This window comes from Nelumbo nucifera, chromosome 1 (genome assembly GCF_055504915.1).
Source record: "Nelumbo nucifera cultivar China Antique chromosome 1, China Antique-T2T, whole genome shotgun sequence".
Lineage (NCBI taxonomy): Eukaryota > Viridiplantae > Streptophyta > Magnoliopsida > Proteales > Nelumbonaceae > Nelumbo > Nelumbo nucifera.
The window spans coordinates 70,071,193-70,086,459 of NC_142649.1; the positions used below are offsets into that span (position 1 = coordinate 70,071,193).

General features: G+C 36.9%; 1 pseudogene; it reads right to left on the reverse strand.

The window, feature by feature from the left end:
* Positions 1–8,962: 8,962 nt before the first annotated feature.
* LOC148803401 (putative F-box protein At4g22030 pseudogene) lies at positions 8,963–10,545 on the reverse strand (annotated as a pseudogene).
* Positions 10,546–15,267: the final 4,722 nt, after the last annotated feature.

Here is a 15,267-nt window from a genome sequence, read left to right on the forward strand (position 1 = left end):
CAGAAGCGAGATGAGATGGTGGAGAAGAGGCCAGCCTCATCTTCATTTATATAAGGTAAGATGGAGGAGTATAGGAAGAGAAACAGAACGAAAAAAATTGAATGGAATTCCATCTTACGTTCAACATCTTGAACCGGTTCGGCATATCGGACTGTTTCTGGTTGGTCAGCATGGCATTCATACATTGACTTTCAACGGCAGAACTAAGTAAAACTTTGGAACGGGCCAAGCCTGTGTAATTGACCCAGTTTTAGGCTTTTAGCCTTTTCGGTTTTAATAGTACAGGCCTGCATATATGGCCATGCACGTAAGCGCCACAGGACCCTAATGGCGGTTCTTGGGTTGCATAACTAGCCACGTGTGTTGTGTAATCAATGGATCAGCTTGGACCATTGGTTGGGTCCCACTTAGCTAGGGAAGAAATTATTGCATAAAAACATCAGCATTAAGCCATTAATGATGATTTTTAATTTTTAACCGCCTTAGGAAAATGCTTTGGTCGTTATTTTTTTTTTCACAGGCTGATATCCAACCTTATTACGTGCCCGTCAGTTGAATGGTTTAAAAAGGAATATATGTTACATATTATATATTACATATAATAATAAAAATTTTGGTTAATTCGGTTAACTGAAATTTTAATTTCAAAAATCGAAAATCAAAATAGTTAAAGCTGAATTGATTTAACCAAAAACCGAAAAAGCCGAATCGAAAAAACCAAAACTGAAATTTTTGGTTCGGTTATTCAGTTTTAACCAAATAATGCTTACCTCTAATTAGAGTGTCCGAGTTGCTCTACTCGGGATGGTTACTCTAATGCTTAAATCAACGAATTGGAGATTTTTGAGAGAGCTAAAAGTGAGGGAGATAGAGAGCTATGAGAGCTAAATTACTCATACCTTTTCTCAGGGAAGTAATGCCTTTATATAGGTTTAAGGATCCGGAGGCTCCTTGTAACGGGTCTGAGATTCCTGGGGAACCGCTCTCGCTAGGTTCGAAGAAGATATCTTAATCAGTTATGTGATCCATGCAGAGGGCTAAGGTCCAATCAAGGTAGCTAGGCGTGCTTAACGGTTGAGCATCGTTACCCCATAGAAGTCAGTATTGATAACAGGGTTAAGGAATAGGTCAATGAGCATGTCTTGCAAGTCACTACTTGGACACTAATTTGCTCGGTAGGTCCTCGAGGAGGTCGCTTCTCACATCGAGGACCCTTAGATCAGCAAGGCCGAGGTACTATAAGTCGGCTCTAGACGAGCTAGTACTAGTTGTTCTGCCAAGGTGATCAGCTTACTTGGTGCTGAGATGTCGTCTAGTTGTTCAGAAATGCCATGTGTCGTGATGTCATTTGAAGGGCCAAATTACCCCTCATCAATAATAATAATAATTAATAATTATTTTTATTTTATTCATTTAACTTACTATATTATTTTTATTGTTTTCAATTGGAATATAAATGGATTATAATTTTAAATGGAAGTAAATTATTTAGCACAATATATAATTGAGTATCTCAATTTCAATATAATTAATCTTTACTAATAATGATTATTTAATGTATATATATATATATATTATATAAAATTGTAGTTAAACTAAAATGGATATAGATATACATAAAGTTAATGAATTTTGCGATATTGAATGGAGTAATGGAGATGAAAGAGAGTTATTGTTAACGAGGAGAAAGTTAATGATATAATTAATGAGGAGAGGTAATGGTGAATTAATGAAGAGTGTTAAAAGTCTTAAAGATGATTGGTCAATACTTGTGTTATTTTGTTCAATTTAAAAATTGAAAATTCAAAAAAAAACTAAAAAAAATAAATGTTTTTGAAAAGAAACCATAAAAAAATAATAAATAACATTGAAAAAAACCATAATACAAAAAAGTGCCAAATTAACACATTCCATTTTAATATATTTATAAATACAATGTAGTTTCAAACATAGTCCACAAATAAACTGAGCACCATTACGAACAACAGTGCAAATTCTTTTTCTCATCTTTACATAAACTTCATCATTAAGAATTTTTATGTTACATGAGCAAGAGGCATGAATAATGAGATAAAATACGCAGATAATATGACTTTATTAAAAGTCATAATTGAGCAAGAGGCATATGGGTCAGGCGAATTTGCATGCATGCCTAGCTAGTCTCTTGACAGAAACTTTTAACTCATCATCAGTTCCAATTCTCATCATAGCAAGTTTCCTTTTGACAAATGAGACACCAACTATTGCCACGTGTTATCCTTGTCAAATGCATGAGCTCGAATGATTTTATAAGAAATAGTAGTGATGAGAGCAATTTCGTGCTCGACAACAATAACAATATGAGTGGTGGTAGCATTAATCACAACTATGGTTTTTAAAACCGAACCGGTCAGGGGTCCTGTTATCGGTTTGAATGATCTGACCGTTTAACTTGAATGGCTGGCTTATTTTGACAAAAAAATAGAAAAAATTTAAAAAAATTAAAAAATTTGAAAAACGGTCAAAACCATTCAAATAATTCAAACGGTTCGAACGATTAACTGGCCAATTCAGTGGTTTACTGACCAAAATCAACGATTTTGAAAAAAAAACAGGTTTAAAGACAAATAAAACCAATTAAATGATCGATTCCCAATTTTTCCGGTCCGACCATCCGATCGAGTGCGATTTTGATGAAAACCATGATCACAACAACTCGAGCTTAGTGATAATCGACAACTAGATGTTGTTGATGCTAATATTAATTAATTAGCATGATTGACCAACTTGAGATAGTCAGGGTCCAATTCAAATACTTCTCGTGTAACTTTGATTTCGGCCCTGGGATCAAACTCAAACCAAATAGTCTTAAACTTGAGCTGGCATTCAACTGATCAAAGTGTTTGAGTGCCAAATGTTGTTCCCAACTATTGGTAAGATCAGTTGTTTCGTCACAGGAGATGCTTTTAGGTTGCCTCACCCAACAGGCCAATAGGTTGCGTTTAATTTGTACACTAAATTCCTTCCAGTCATGTAAAACCTCAACCGATCATCAGTTGGAAACATTTTTGAGGTTTCGTCACTCCAATTAATCCAGCCAAGCATTAGAGTTCTCGTTCACTGTTGTTCAACCTCAACCATAGTTACATCATTTACCCAAAGGCTTCCTTGTATAATATGAGTATCCTGTAACATCATGAAAAAGTCTTTGGATATCACTAGAACTACGCCCTTTATGATGCCATTGTGGTCACTAGAGTTGGGCTTTAGGCTCAGTTTCGAAGGAGTATAAATGCAAATTTGTAGAGTGTAAAACTTTGTATTTTGTATATATTTATATTCTATAAATTTGCATTTATACTCCTTTCAAATTGAGCCTTAGGTTTAATTTGAAAGGAGTATAAATATAAATATATACAGTACAAATACATCCAAAATGATATAAAATACAAAGTTTTGCATTCTATTTATTTGTATTTGTACTCCTTTCAAATGGAGCCTTAGACTCAATTTGAAATGAGTACAAATATAAATATATACAATGTAAATACATACAAAACCATACAAAATACAATGTTTTACCCTCTACATATTTGTATTTGTACTCTTTCCAAACTAAACCTTAGCTATTCACAAAACAACCATTTAGTGTGGTCAGAGTATAAACACTTCGTGGTAGAGCCCGAAATCGTTGCAAATTCCCAAAACTGTAAAATAGGGGAACAAACTTCCTTTGACGCCTCAATGACCCATATCATCAAAATGATCATGGACCAGCTCAGAGACTCATGTCGGACGTAAGAAACTTTTTCATTGAATAATAGATTACTCCATCTTATGGGTTTCTGGCTGCATTTGTTACCCGTATCTCAGGCCCTGTATATATGAAGCACAAACTAAACTTTCGCTCACTCTCATATATCTTTCTTGGTTATATATAGTTCTCGTCACAAGGGATATCGATGCTTTCACCCTCAATCTGGAGGAGAATTCATTAGTCGTCATGTTATCTTGAATGAGAACAAATTCTACAGTGATCCCACTGTTTCTTAACAACAAGCTCATGTTCATACTCATGTGTTGCTCTAGCATCCAAGTTATCCATTGTATTCTCAGCCGTTTCCATCTCCTGTGAGTCTTAATTTCCTTGACGCCTCCTCTCCAAGATACTTCTAGCTACTACTACTAATATTGCTGACTTTCTCTCTAATACATCAACTACTGATATTGTTTCAAATGACTCATCATCATCACCGACTATTTTACATGAACCCATGGGAGGGAAATCTCCCAACGACAGCTAGGCTAGTAAGCAAAGGACCAGTAATTACTAAGATCATATTAACTTTTGAGGTTTATTTGGCTCCGTTAGGGTTGTCAATGGGTCGGGTTTGACCCAATGGATTCAGACAGATTGAACCGGTTCTGGTTTCAAAGCTTGTTTTGATGGGTCGGTTCTGGTTCCTAATAAATCTTCCCAATTATTATTGCGTTGGAACTAGGTTCACCTTGTCCCAAACTGATTTAACTGATTTAGAATATATTCAAATCAGTGTTTTCAATTCGTTATTGACACAGCTGGTTGAACCATTTGAATTGTTACCCGACCTGAATTCTAGGTCTGATTTAGTCAAAACCCGTTCGATTCTAGGTCCGATAGTCTGTTTGACCCATTCACCGGGTCGCGGGTTGCACACTCAATGCATACAAACTTTCAACATCTATGAGTCCCAAGGAGCCGTAGGCACCTTGCTCTTCTGTTTTCACGAAAAATCCCTTTTTTGACCTTAAATTTCAATATTTAATATTTTTGCAAATAAATAAAATTTAAAAATTGAATTAAAAAAATATAAATTAAATACAAAAATACATATAACATATAACATATTTAAAACATAATTATATATTATTTATTGATAAAATATATATTTATACATATACACACATATTTTGACCCATTCAACCCAGACGGTCAAACCGATGTGACCTGCAACCTGGAGCAAAAAGGTTCGGCCTCGGGATCGATTTTTAAAATATTGAACTTCAAATAAAAGATGACTAAAAAGCGTTATTTCGGTAGAGTTTCATTCAAAACCCTACCGATATGCCCTTTGCCCCCTCACCATTTTCGTTTCTGACTTTCTTCTCATTTGAAAGAGTCAAAGAGACTAGAGACACAAATTAGAAAACACAACAGGAAACTGGAAAAGGCAGGGCTGAACTCTGAAACAGTCCATCGTTCGTCCGTCCGTCCGTCAACAGTCAACTCCGTCCGTTTTTCACCGTCCATCGTCATGTACATCTGCTGACCTGCAACTGTATCTGCAAAGAGTGGCTGTCGATTGCATCTACAACTTCGTCTGTCTATCCGTTCTCTCCGTCCGTCAACAGTCAACTCCATCCGGTTACATCTGCAACTGCATCTACATCGTCCATTCTCTCACGGTTGTTTTCTCCTCACACGTAAGTTTGTGTTTTTGTTTTACTTTTACCCAAATAATGCATATTATAATCAGGTCCATCGGGTTGGGCCCGATTGTCCCAAGAACCAATTGGTTCAGTTCTGCGTCCAAAATTATAGACATTATAAGGTTTGGGACTCTGGGTTGGTTCCGAGTCCATGATTTTTCTTGCCAGTATAGGACCGGTTCTACCAGGTTCCAATCCAGAACCGACCCATTGACAGCCCTAGGCTCCGTCCAGGAACTTTTCAACTTTTAAAATTGATGAGGGGTAATTTGGCTGACCTTTTAGCATGCGGGCACGTGGAGCGACCTGATGATTGGACGATAGCTCAGCACTTCCGACCACCTCAGCAAGTCAGGTCAACTCAGGTACCTCAGCCAAGACCGAGGTGCGAGCAGCTTGTGGTGACCTGACTTGCTGAAGTACCACATAGCCCACTTTTAAAAGGTAGCCAGTTGTCTTCGATTTTTCCGGGACCTCGTCGCACGTGTGCGAGCCTTTTCTTTATCTTGCTCGGACTGGACGGAATCGATAAGACTTATCAACTCACACGAAGTCTCCAAGTAACGCGGACTGGGGATCTCGGATGTGTTTCATGAGGCTACATCAGCTCACCTATATAAGGGATTCTTCACCTCCAACCTTACGAGGTACGTGCAATTCAGCTCTCTAACTCTTTTACTCACAAAACTTTCAATCTCACAATCACACTCTTCGCTAATTTAAACATTAGAATACCCACACCGGATAAAGCACCTCGGGCCCTCTGATCGTATTCTCTTGCAATTCGACCAACCACATAAACAGACAGGTGTCCAAATTACCATCCAGCTAGAAACGACCATATCATGCACCATCAAAAATTTTTCAAGAAAACAAGAGCACGGGCCTTGTCATCCACCGTTGTAAAGCAGAATTATATATTTCCAGGCTCGAAGGAATACAAATACAAATATGAAGAGGACTCCTAGTAACTAGTAAACTTTTTATTTAATAACCTAACCACTACTTACCGGACCGAACATCTCAAAACTTAAAGAAACATTCTGTCCTTTTTGAATGTTTAAATTTAAACTTCCGTCATATACATAAAAATAGTAACAAAGTGGTCCACACCCTAGGTATATAGCATGTAAAGAGCAACTACATGTAGAATATACCCTACACGTACAGTTTTATATATAGCTCTAATCAATAATCAATGGAAGTTGCTTTCTTTTCTTTTTTTTTTTTTTGATAAAAAATATTTAAATATATAAAGTGCAAAGCCCTGTATTTCGCATTGTACATATTTATATTTGTACTCTTTTGAAAGCCCAACTTTCCAAACTAATTTGGTCAATCTTAAGTACTCTTTGCTTTCTTTTCTCTTCAACATCCCATCTATCTACTTCATTTCCTCCTCCAGCTTCCGCAATTGCAAGAAACTTCTCGAACATCATCCCAAGCAAGGGAAGTGGATGGATACACCTTGTCGAGCGCCAGCACCTTCTCTATGGCGTCCTTTACAAGCGCAAAGATTGTTCAAATCTGCCCCTGAAGTTGCTTGAATAGCCTTGTGCGTTGCTTAACTTGTTCCTCGGCAGGTTGAGATGGCTGGATCTTGTTCGTAACCAACAACATCCCAAAAGCAGCTGAAATAATATATGAGTCTATATGGTGCTCACAATCCATTGCTGGTTGCTACAGCTGCTTTCATAATTGAAGCGGGGAGAGTAATTGCATTAACTGATGTTTAGGAGATTAATTGCTTGAGTTAATCCCGTTGCTTTTCAATGTTTATATGTATCTCGCCCTGTCCCCCTTATCTGTCGTAACGTCCATTCGGCAATCATCTTCAATTGGGGCCAGTACCGTTGTCATCTTTTGCTGTTAATGGTAAGGGAATATCTCAGCCTCTCATAGTCAATAATGGGAGCTAAGGTAATAAAGTAGGAGCGAGGCATGCCAATTAACGAGGAGAAAGAGTGTCTCATAGTTGTAATATCTTATACATTAATTTGTCACCAAAAGTCATAGTGATGTAGTAAGAGATTTGGCCCAATAGAGTAAATATTAACTAGGTCAACTTTCGATGACCCATTTTTGTTCGTATTTACTGAGATAGCTTCATTATAGGATTTTTGGATATATTTATCTTGATACGTATTTATCAAAATAGCATCTTAGCAAGATTTCTAAATTTGTCTTTAATTAGAATTTTCTTTTTTTTTTTAAGATTCATTAGGAATCTAATAAGGAGTGTTCAATTAGATTAAGAAATTTTCTTATAGGAAGCATAATGGTGTAAATCTATATCAAGAGTAACTACATTATTTCTATTTTGACTTTGGTTCTTTTCTTTAAAGTTTCTTTGAATGTAATTTGTATAATAAAGGACTAAACTATTTTCTAATTTCTATCAAGCAACGTCCCATCCCATTAGATTCGTCGTTACTAATTTAAATTCGAAAAAAGAAACCTTAGATATATTAAAAAAGTCATTTATACATATTCAGCATCTGTAAGTTCAAGGAGGAAGTATGCTACAACCATGGTGATAGCAAATTTTGCCATCACCCAACAAAATTCTGACAAAATCTGTTTGTTTTAAATTCAAAACATCAGCCGATCTGCTTTTTGTTAGATCGATCCCCGCATTTTCATGCATGTGCTGCTATGCTATGACCATCTTTAATATGTGGTATTTTCTTGAAATTGCCCCCATAAAACATGCATGGATGGATTAGGAGTTCAAATCAGCCCCCCACAATGTCCCACAGCACATTTCCACCGTGTATTGAGAACATCTCCCGATGATAATATCGTCATTTCTGATATTATCATTGGGAGATGTTCCCAATACACGGCAGGGATGTGCTGTGGGACGTTTTAGGAGCCAATCTTGTGGGGAGCTGATTTGATCTCATAGGTTAGCTATCAAATCTAAAGTAGAACAATAAGTGGTATAACGGCATGCTCAAAATTTTAATATATATTAGGAAGATAGCCATGCGATGTACAGGTTAGCGTGAAAAGATTATATGAGAGTGATTAAAGTCGAGCAATTGTGGCCATGCGGGTGAGTATAAATAGCCCATATTTAACAAAAAAAAAGTTTAAAAAACCCACTATATAACAAAATCTTTTATTTGGCTCTGAGCCATCATGGTTTTTCGGTCCAGTTTGATTTTCGCTAGGTTATTTGTCCAAGTAAATGCAATTACTTGGGTAAATTTTTTCTATAAAAGAAATGTTTATCTGAGTAAATGCATCTATTCATGTTCTTTTATTTCCCAGGTAAATAAGCAATGACCATTTTAGCCATAAAATTCTATTATTAAAAGGGCCACTTTTGTCCCATTCAAGTGTTGACAACTTTACCTTTAGGTGGAAAAACTAAATTATCACATTTTAAAATTTGGGAACCAAAATAACACCAAACCCATGGGGAATTTTCCCTAAATTTACCCTGAAAATATCCTCCTGATCGAGGGTAGGAGCTAAGTATTGCCCCATTTAGGAAGTTGTTTTATAAATGACCAATCTGGTATATATACATATAGCATAGATGAATAAAGGAATTAAATATATACTGTTTGTTTACAATTACAATGAATGAACAAATTGAGTATATACAACACAATGAAATTGTGCACCCATCTCTAGGCGATGTTATAGATACAGCAAAGAATACTAGAAAACGTGTGATGAGCTGCAAAATTTGATCATCAGAGGATCCGATCCATTGAGAAATCAGAAGAGCTTGCTTGTAAACTCTTCATTGGCCTCCCCATCTATTGAAGATGATGAAGCAGCTAGATCTCTAAGTTCTGATAGGCTCCTTCCCAATTGCAAAGCCACCTTCGGTTCAAACAATTCCCCATTTTCTCTCTTCTCTACGTACTTTTCCTTCAAAGTGGATTCTATGGACTCCTCCATACATCTAAAGAAGCCAGCAGTGCTCCGGTACATCTCAAACACCATTCCAATTTGCCCACCATGCTCCAAGCTGTTGATAACACTTGCCAAAGCTCCAGCACTGACACCCAACAGCACAGCCCATGTCTCATGAGAAGAGCATCCCACGAAAGCTGACCCAACAGCTGCGAGACCTGTGAGTAAAGGACCAGAAAGCTATCTTTCCCAGCCTCAAGTACTCTTCAGTGTCCTTCCTCTTCAAAACCACAACTATCTGCTTCATCTCCTCTTCCAGCTTTCCGTTCCATCATTTCCTTCCTCTTCAAAACCACAACTATCTACTTTTCGTAATTTATTACTTTGTTGTGGCCACCACACGGCAGGCTCCACGGCTTTAGGGAACTTGTCAAGCATCACTCCAAGCAAGGGCAATGAGTAAGCCCTGTCAAGAGCAAACACCTTGTCCATGGCGTCCTTAACATCCATGGAACTAGGACTACCAAGTGTAAGAGTTGTTTGGATTTGCCTGTGAAGTTTCTTGAATAGCCTTGTCGCATTGCGTTGTTCTTCTACGAGTTGCGATGGCTGAATCTTGTTCATCACCAGCAACATCCCAGTAGCTGCCGTATATAATAGAGTAGATGAGAGCTTTAGTGCGGCAAGTGGTGCTCCCGTTCCAGCTGTTGCGGCCAGCCCGACCATCGTTGCAGCGGTGATGGTGAATGTATTAATGGAGGTGAGGAGGAGGTGGTTCCAGTTATTCCGCTGCTCCTGGATGTTGGTATGCATCTCCGCCCTGTCTGCAGCAGCTTCCATGATTGCATAAAGCACCGCAATGACCGTAGACTTGGAGTTAACCTCCTGATGATCATCTCTCGTGGTATCGGTAGCAACTTTAGTGTCAAAAGGCTTCGTTTCTGTCTGGGTAATGGTTGTGGCTGTTGTGTGTAGTCGGGATCTTTGGAAAAGAAAGAGAACTCGGTTGGAGTTTTGGGGTATTAAGAATAGCCGATACTTTTCTTCGTCGTGAAGATGATGACGAGGAGGAAGAGCACAGGAGACTGTAAGTTCGAAGAGTCGCCATGCTATGCTGATGGTCTGATGCTCACAGTTTGCCAATTTTTTTCTTTTAATTTGGCTCTCGATGTTATGGTTGTTGTTCTGCAATTGGGTTTGAGAGGGTTTTTGGTTGTCAGCAGCGAGATGAGATGATGGAGAAGAGGCCAGTCTCATCTTCATTTATACAAGGTAAGATGGAGGAGTATAGGAAGAGAGAGAGGGAAAAAATTGAATGGAATTCTATCTTTCAACATCTTGAACCAGTTCAGCATATCGGACTGGTTGTGGTTGGTCAGCTTGGCATTCATACATTGACTTTCAACGGCAATAACCAAGTAAAACCTTGGAATGGGCCAAGCCCCCGTGTAATTGACCCAGTTTTAGCCTCTCAAATGTCAAATCTTTAAAACTCATTTTGGTTTTAATAGTACAGGCCGGGATATATGGCCACGTAGGGTCCCACTCCCACCTAAGTAGTGAAGAACTTGCATAATAATATCAGCTGCATAAATTAACGATGATTTTGAACCGCCTTAGGAAAATGATTTGGTTGGTATGTTCAAAAAAAAAAAGGACGCTTGCCTTAAAACTAAGGAGTCGGCGAAGATACAAAGATGCCTTAAAACTAAGGAGTCGGCCTGATGATTCTAATGCGTCAATGACTCGTTTCAAAATGCAATACAGTAGGGTGCAAATGGATCGATAATGATCCGATGACGATTCGAATCCGATTCTATTTTTTCGGATCGAATTCTCTCTCTTTATATATATATATAAAGACACCTATATATATAACAAAAATAGTTGAAAATAATTTTTTTAATAATTTATTAAGATTTTTAGAATTTGAATCAGTTCGGACCTGATTCGAATATCCAGCATCCTTAATGGGTTCAGATTCGAATCAGCATTTGTAAGATTCAATTGAATTTTCAGATCGGATCGGATCTTGGATATGCATTATCGGATCATATTCAGATATATCCTGATATCGAATATCCATTTGCATCCTTAATACAGCGTAATTTCAAATATGCTCCACTCGTGAATATTGTGGTTTGAATCAAGCCACGTGATTAGCATATACCAAACTGGGTATAGGTATGGCATATTGTTTTTAAGGATTCATTTATAGAACATTAAATTATTGAGAGAATGACAGTTCTGCCCAGGGTTAGAATTTTTAGGCCCAAAGTACAATTGGGGTGGGTGTCAGTTCGGAATTGATGCCAATTAACAGGCCGGCATTGGTGTATAAAGTGGGGTTTTTGACATTTTGAATGTTTATAGCTCTGCGTGGAAATCAGAAATCTACATTGAATCTATTCATACTTTACCATAAATTATTTATCTAGAAAAATGTGTTTTGCAGACAAATATTTTTTGAAAAATATTTATCGAGATAAATGTATTTATCATTGTTATTTTGTATTCTAGATAAAGTTATACAATGATTGCTTTGAGAAATGATTTATCCAAGTTTCAGGAAAATTTTACTTATTCAAATAAATGAATTACTTGGGAATCATTATTTTTTATGGGACTCGCTAATATCAATACATAAACACAGGTTCTTTCCGTAAAACCCAGCAATTTACTCGCTCTCATTTACCGAAAAACAAACATACCACAAGTAACAGAATATGGTGGTTTCAATAATCTTGAATTCCTTCTTCATAAGTCATGGATGATATAGTAGGGTATATGGATATGAGCCAATCAGTGATTCAATTTGATCCAATGATTTTAGCCGTATAATCCGCTGAACTCTGTGGTGGTCAAAAGAACCAAGGGCTCATTTGGTTCATGGGAATAGAGGAGTGGAATGGGAATGGGCCATTCTAATTTAGTTGGGCAGAATTTGAATCCCATTCTCATTCCTGATGGATTGATATTCCTCCATTCGAGGGAATAGTCCTTTCCCCTGGAAATAAAATTACATTCCAACTTATTATAATTCACATTCTCATTTTTAACCAAAATAGATCATTCCGATTCCAATTCCAAAAAATCTTGATTCCAATTCCGATAATAAACCAAACCGTCCCCAAATGTTATTAAACTAACATTTGGCCTATGTACTCCATTGCTGAACAAAATAGACTAGTTCTTTTGGAGATATTATATCACGTGCAAGGCCATGGCGTTCTTAATTTAATTTGTTCCTCCTATAGATGCATCATCTGCTTTGGGCCGGTTCTAACTCACTGCTGTCTTCAACTTCTGCAAAAGTGGTGCGGAAGTAGAAAAATATCCTCACACGCACATCTATATTGAAGTTTGAAAGTTCGAAACTTTTATCTTTTCCAGTTGCTCTCGGTCTCGGATTAGAATTTAGAGAAAGACTGTTAAGAGTTAAGTCCACGGTCAACCTTTTTTTATTCTCACCCAGATAATTAAAAAAAGAAAAAAAGAAGTAAAAGAAGAAGATTGATTCAAGGATCTAATTTTACAAGATTAATCAAAAGCAAGGGATGCATTTTCATCCATGGATAGAACGTAGCAGAGATTCAAAATCAAGTAACTCAGTGAGTATGATCTATGGCTAGTTATAAGGGAGACTTGGGCCTTGAACAGGATTGGGTTTTTTGGATTAGGAGGATGGGTTGCCCCTGTTCTATAGCCTAGCCCTATGAAATAATATATAAAACAAATAAAAGGAAAGATGACCAAAATCAGTCTTCTTAAATTTTTTTCTTTTTAAATAAAAGAAATGCTTTGGATTCATCTTCAGAAATGCTTTTTAAATAAAAGGAATGACCGATTTATCTTCAGAAATGCTTTGGATTCATTCAGGATTTTGGACTAAAAAGAAGTAATTCACTTTTTTTTACCGGGTTTTATGTGTATTCTTAATTTTTATGTGAAATATCACAAATGAAATAAAATCGCATATCTCTGAACTATGGGCATGACACTAACATATCCTCTTCTAGGGTAATAATGGTCCAGAGCAACCCTCCCACCACTAACCCCTAAACCCGATAATTGGGTCTAGAGGGGTAGTGGGGCTGGGGTGTAGGGGTGTCAATTGGACTGGATTTGGTCTAATCCAATCCAGTCCAATGTGAGTCTATTACAAATGGACTAGGTCCAATTCAGTCCAATGAATATTTTAGACCGGTCCAATTCAATGTCTGGACCATCTAATCTGTTAAAATTTGATTTGATTTAGATTGGTTTCAATCCAAACCTGGTCCATTGACACTTATATTTTATGTTATATCAATAGACCAGATATTGGCTTAATCCAACCCAATCCAATATAAATTTTATATGAACAGACCAGGTTCAATCCAATCTAATAAATAATTTAGACCGAATTGATCCAATCCAATATGTCTTGTTGGTCCGTCCAATCCGTTCAAATTGATTTTAGACTAGACAGGTCCAATCCAAAATCGGTCCATTGACACCTTTAGTGGGTGCACCTACCACCACTTATTACATGTATCCAATGGAAGGCATATATATATAAGATCAAATATGTGGAAGTGCAGGCTCTCTGTGGTATATGGTATATACGGTTGGCAATGGGGCATCATAAATCAAAAATTTGTGGTATGTATAATTGGAAACATCCACTTATCATATTTTGAAAAAAGGTGTATAATTTGATCATGCCTCTCTCCCCGAGAAGATGAGGAAGAGAAGTCAAAGGCTATCCTAATATACAACAATTGACTTCATAACTACACTAATATTCCTATGAGGAAAACCATATCCACCTCAATAATTTAATAAAATGAAAATATACAATTGACTTCATAACAACACTAATATACAACCACCAACTATCTATGTATGATTGATTATTAAGAATAAGATGACCTTAGGAATAAGTAAACAAAATTCTCATTCAAGTCTAAAGAATTCTATCCGATCAGACAGTAGAAGAACGGTTTTTGTTTTTGTTTTTTTCTTTTGAAAGCCGACAGTAGAATGATTAATTGTAACCATACTTTATATTTTTATATTTTGAAAATAGATATACAGCATCGAGTTATGTAATCAATTAATAATTCGCATGCTAGTAATTATATGTACGCATGAGGTCTGGGTCGTATTAGATTGGATAAATGGAAACCAATTCAACAAGAAATATCAAGGAATAGGAACTGAATCCAACTCTAGGGTCTGTAATTTTAGACCTAAAATTGAACCACTTAGGACAATCAGGTCTGATCTGAAAATGTTATATATTTAATATAACGGGTCTGAATCAATTTGGGATTGGGTAGAGTCGATTTCAAACTGATAATAATTGGGATAATAGATCAAGAATTGAAACTGATCCATCAGTACCAGATTTTAAAACCAGAACTGGTCCAATCGTTTGCATCCATCGGGTCATACCCAACCCATTGACAGCCTTAAACATGTGTCAGTAATTCATAGTACATGTCTTTATATGTAGCAGATCCTAGTTAAGAGTGAATATATTAGTGATTGGGTTATACATGCCTAATTTTTAGGAGATCAGGAATCTGCCAATGTCCTACTCACAAGAATCTTACACACACCTAGCCACAGGATATTACAGCTGTATATTGAAAACAACTCCCCATGAATGGTAACATGCAAATATTGGAGATCTTCTCAATGTGCGGCTGTAGTGATGTATGGATAGGTGTGGGTAGGAGATCTGAACTTACAAGATACATATGCCAATAAACCTTCTATTTGTGGGTCCGCTGTTAAGAATGTCTTTCTCTTTCCATATCATGTCTTGAGTGGTTACCATTTTGAAATGAATGCACATCTGCACCCCACAGAGCGTGCCCAAAAAATATCCCACAGCACATCCCAATCATGTATTGAGAATATCTTCCAATGATAAGTATAGGAGATGTTCCCAATGCA